Source organism: Triticum dicoccoides, chromosome 2B (assembly GCF_002162155.2).
Source record: "Triticum dicoccoides isolate Atlit2015 ecotype Zavitan chromosome 2B, WEW_v2.0, whole genome shotgun sequence".
NCBI classification, from domain to species: domain Eukaryota; kingdom Viridiplantae; phylum Streptophyta; class Magnoliopsida; order Poales; family Poaceae; genus Triticum; species Triticum dicoccoides.
The window spans coordinates 352,697,672-352,703,410 of NC_041383.1; positions in this window are offsets into that span (position 1 = coordinate 352,697,672).

Below are 5,739 nucleotides of genomic sequence, written 5' to 3' on the forward strand. Positions count from 1 at the left end.
ATCCTCCTCTGAATATTTCAAGTGGCTTGACTTGGTACATATTCACACATGTAGATGATTAAAAACCAACATAGCCTCCATGATATTTATGTTCATGGAATTTGTATACTACTCATGTTAGTACTCAATGTTAATTATTCATAATGCATGGTTATGAACGTTTTGGCTCTCTAGTCGGCCGCTTCTCAATCTATTTTCTAGCCTTTGCCTTAAGCGGGAATACTGCTTGTGCATCAAATTCCATAAACAAAAGTTATTCCAGATGAGTCCACTATATCTACCTATATACAGTATTACCTTGCTGGTCCAAGTAAATTTGCATGTGCCACCTCTAAATATTCAAATAAACATTTGATTAGTGTGCCCGTACCGCTCATAAGCGATAGGGGGCGGTCAGTATCTTCCATGCTAAGCGGGTTATTCTCATGATGAGTGTTTATTCCCTCATCATTGCACGAGAGAGGCCGGTAATCGAGATGCCATGTCCCATGATCAAAATTGCAATAATAATGAAACAAACTCCCCCAGACTGTTGTTGGTATGGAGGGAACCCGAGGACTCGGCTAGCCATGGCTTGTGTTTGTTGGTGGAGGGGAGTAAACTTTACTTTTACCGCATGGGAACCACCGCTAATTTGTTTAGCATGGAAGATATTGAAAACTCTCGGTCATAACATTAATATGAAAGGTATACCTCCCAAAATTATATTTCTCTCCGATTTAAACTTTGAGCTCCCGCACCTCTGCAAATCCCTGCTTCCCTCTATGGAGGGCCTAACTATTTACTTTTATGTTATTTTACTTTTTTTGTTGAGTCATCACCTTCTAAAATAAGCACATGTCCTGAGAGCACTATTGTCATTCTCATGCATTGTGTATAGTTAACATTGTGTGCATCATGACTGGATCTCTTATACCATGAATTACAATGTTTAGTCCCTACTTGAACTTTGGAGGTGATCTGCATTTATGTTTTGCGGTCTCAGAAAGGGCTAGCGAGATACCATTATTGTCATATTATATCATGATTGTTTTGACAAAGTGTTGGCATTTGAAATATTTTATTATTGCTCGCTAGTTGATATGACATTGATATGAGTGAATATAATTTTTAATATTTATCATTTGCATGGTAAGTCATGATCTTTGCTGAAAACCCAGGTATTATTTAAGCATATATATGGACACAAGAACTAAAGAGTTCATAAAAGTTTTTTTCTTTGTCACTTTCAGTTGTCAACTGAATTGCTTGAGGACAAGCAATGAGTTAAGCTTGAGGGAGTTGATATGTCTCCGTTGTACCTACTTCTCCAAACACTTTTGCTGACACTAATTTTCATGATTTGAATGAAACTAACCCGGACTAACGTTGTTTTCAGGAGACCTACCATGGTGTAGTTTTTCTGCAGAATTAAAAGTTCACGGAACTGGATGAAACTTTTTCAAGAATTATTTGTAATAAAAGAAAAATAATGGAGTAAAGACCTACTAGAGGGGGGCTGCTACCCACTAGGCACCTGGGCGCCCCACACCCCTCTGGCGCGCCCTGGTGGGTAGTGAGCCCCATGAGGCTCCGCTGACCCTAATATGGATACTCTAAATTCCTATTGCCCGAGAAAAAATAGGACAGGAAGTTTCATCATGTTTTACGTTATGGAGCCCCCGCCACCTCCTATTCTTCAGTGGGAGGCTAGTTCTAGAGTCCGATCGGGGCTCCACAGAGGGGGATCTTCCGTCTTCGTCATCATCAACCATCCTCCATCACCAATTTCATGATGCTCACCGCCGGGAGTGAGTAATTTCTTCGTAGGCTTGCTGAACAGTGATGGGTTGGATGAGATTCATCATGTAATAGAGTTAGTTTTGTTAGGGCTTGATCCCTAGTATCCAATATGTTTCGAGATTGATGTTGCTATGACTTTGCTATGCTTAATACTTGTCACTAGGGCCCGAGTGCCATGATTTCATATTTGAACCATTTATGTTTTCACCAACATATTTGTGTTCTTGATCCAATCTTGCAAGTTATATGCACTTATTATGTGTTATGATTAGCATACCCTAAGGTGACAATAATTGGGATTGTTTTCGGTGATTACTGTAGTTTGAGGAGTTCATGTATTCACTATGTGTTAATGCTTTGTTCCGATTCTCCATTAAAACAAGCCTTAATATCCCTTAGTTTCCTTATGGACCCCACTACCACGGGAGGGTAATACAAAAGATGGCATTCAAGTTCTTTTCCACTAGCATGTATGACTATTTGCGGAATACATGCCTACATTACATTGATGAATTGGAGCTAGTTCTCTGTTGCCCTTGGTTATGATTGTTATATGATGAATATTATCCAATGTTATAACTGATCAAATGCTTTCGAGATTTTCACATATTGTTCTTGCTAAGTTACTGTCACTACTGCTACAGTTGCTGCTGTTACAACTACTATAAAACTAGTGCTACTTCTATTACCGTTACCATTGCTATCGCTACTACTGCTATCAAATTATCATACTACTATGCTAATGATCACTCTACTGTAGATATTTAGTCTCCAGGTATGGTTGAATTGAAAACTCAACTGGTAATACTTAGAAGTATTCTTTGGCTCCCCTTGTGTCGAATCAATAAATTTGGGATGAATACTCTACCCTTAAAAACAGTTGCGATCCCCTATACTTGTGGGTTATCAGGTGCATGTAACTTGAAAGATAGGATTCAAAACACACTTATATTCATGAAAACATAATATATAGGTTCAGATATGAAATCACGGCATTCGGGCCCTAGTCATAGAAACATAAATCTTTGAACATAATGGATACTAGGGATCAAGCCCTAACAAATTGACTCAATTACATGAAAAATCTCATCCAACTCCATCAACTTCCAGCAAGCCTATGAAGGAATTACTCACTCCCGATGGTGAGCATTATGATGTTATTGAGGAAGAAGGGTTGATGATGATGATGGCGATGAATACCCCTCTCCGGAGTGCCAAATAGACTCCAGAATAGCCCTCCCGGTGAAGAATATGAGGTGGCGGCGGCTTTGTATCGTAAAACAAAATAGAACTTCTTCTATTATTTTTTCTCTCAGGGAAACGGAATTTATAGAGTTGGAATTAGGGCAGATGGCCGCCAATGGGACCCACAAGGCATCCAGGTGTGCCCTGTTGCCTTGTGAGCAACTAGTGGGCCCCCTTCGATGGAACTTCGTCCAGTATTTTTTATTTATTCCATTAAAAATTTCTGCAATGTTCCTTTCAATTTCGAGAACTTTTATTTTTAGTTCTGCTAAAAACAACGTCAGTTTGGGTTAGTTTCATTCAAATTGTGCAAATTAGAGTCCAAAACAAGAGCAAAAGTGTTTGGAAATGTATATGCGATGGAGATGTATAAGGACACAAAGAACCCAAGCAACTATCCAGCAGGGACCACAAAGACACATTTGTCAGGGTTTAACTTCATGCTGAAATTGTGGAGGTTGTTGAAGGTATTCTATAGGTCGGCAAGGAGGCTTGAGCCTTGCTTGGATTTTACTACGATGTTGTCATGTAGACCTTTACATTTTCTCCAATCTATTTGTTAAAACACTTCTGCATCGTCTGCTGGTACGTAGCCCCCGCATTTTTTAGGCCGAACAACATCTTGATGTTGCAGAAGGGTCCATATAGCATGATGAAGGAGGTCATCTCCTGGTCAGACTCTTTCACTCATATCTGGTGGTATCCGGAGTACGCATCCAGTAAGCTTAGGCGTTTACACCCTACGATGGAGTTGATTATCTGATTGATCCTAGGTAGATAGGACGGGTTTTTGGGGCACGCTTTATTGAGGTCAGTGTAGTCTACACACATGCGCCACATGTTGTTCTTCTTCAGTACCATCACCGGGTTTGCCAACCACTCCGGGTGCGGGACCTCTCTTATGAATTTGACTGCAAGTAGGTGCGCTATCTATGCCCCTATTGCCATCTGTTTTCCTGTGACAAAGCATCGTAGGGCTTGCTTTACCGGCCTCGCATCCTTGCTGACTTTGAGGAAGTGTTCGGCCATCTCCACTGGAACTCCTAGCATGTCGAAAAGTGAGGAGCCCTGACCCATCAACAACCAGCTGGAAAGAGCCGAACATGAGGCAATGGCCTGGTGAGGGATCACTGGTCTCTAACGATTATCCATGCTTGGTTAATTCTCCGGTCAATGTCACCTCTACCAGGCACGCCAACTGACAGAGCAAATTCCATTAGATCCATCCGTAGGGTTCATGACGAGATAGGAAGTATCGGGACGGAGTCTGCACAGATAATTTACCCAGGTTCCGACCTCCGAAGAGTAATACCCTACATCCTATTTTGTCTTGCTATTAATGGTGAGGGGATTCCTCGTGCAGAGGATTAAAATGCTGTTTGAGATGTCTACCGAGAGTTGAGTTTTAGATTGGATACCTAATGAGAACCTAGGCCTCCCTTTATATAGATAGGAGGGGCCTAGGGTTTACACAAGGGGGTAGGTCAGATCTATTTGGCCGCTGCCCTCTATCTTGGGGAACATGCTCGTTGCCATCGCCTTCTTAGGGTTTCCCGATTCACCTTGGGCCGAGTATGCCCTGGTCGAGCTCGAAGTCGAGCTCTCTTACATAAGGTACCCTGATTTCAGGACCCCATCAAATACAATTTCTATATTTCCAAAGGCACTAAACTATAGCAGAATGATACGTCTCTGTCGTATCTACTTTTCCAAACTAGGAGGCGTTGATCAACTTTTTGCGAGCCAACAAGGATGTATTCGCTTGGGAACCCAAGCACCTGGCTGGGGTCCCAAGGGGGGTAATCGAGCACCACCTGAGGGCATGCTCAAATGTGCGGCATGAAGCAGAAGGCTCACCGCCAGTCCATTGAGAATTAGGCCTTCATTGTCCAAGAAACCCGTAAGCTACAAGCCGCAGGGGTCATCAGAGAGGTGCGGTACCCAGAATGGCTGGCGAACCACGTCATCGTCCCCAAGAAAGGAGGGAAGGAGCGCATGTGTGTCAACTTCACCAACCTCAACAAGGACTGCCTGCAAGATCCCTTCCCGCTCCCTCGCATCGACTAGATCGTTGACTCCACCACCGAGTGCGACCTGTTGTGCTTCCTAGATGCCTTCTTCGGTTACCACCAGATCAAGATGGCCATGGAGGACGTGGAGAATACAGCCTTCCTCACCCTGTGCGGGGTGTACTGCTACACCTGCATGCCCTTCGGGCTGCGCAACACCGGAGCAACCTTCCAGCGATTGATGCACATCGCCCTGGGTTTGCAGCTCGGGAGGAACGCAGAGGCCTACGTTGATGATATAGTGGTGAAGTATCGGGAGGCCAGAACTCTGATAGAAGATCTGGAGGAGGCGTTCACTAGCCTGCGCACGGTGGATCTTCGGCTTAAACCTGAGAAGTGTGTGTTCGGGGTCCCTTCCGGCAAGCTGCTGGGCTTCTTGGTGTGACTCAGAGGGATCGGGGCTTACTCAGAAAAGGTCAAGGCGATAGAGGATATGAACCCCCCCCCACAGACCCTGAAGGAGATGCAGAAGCTGGCTGGCTGCGCAACCTCACTTGGGCGCTTCATTTCCAAGCTAGGGGAGCACGCTCTCCCATTTTTCAAGTTGATGGAAAGGAAGGAGCCATTCGAGTGGACCCCGAAGCAGACGCGGCCTTCCAAGACCTTGGGAGATATCTGACCAGTCCGCCCGTGATGGTGGCAC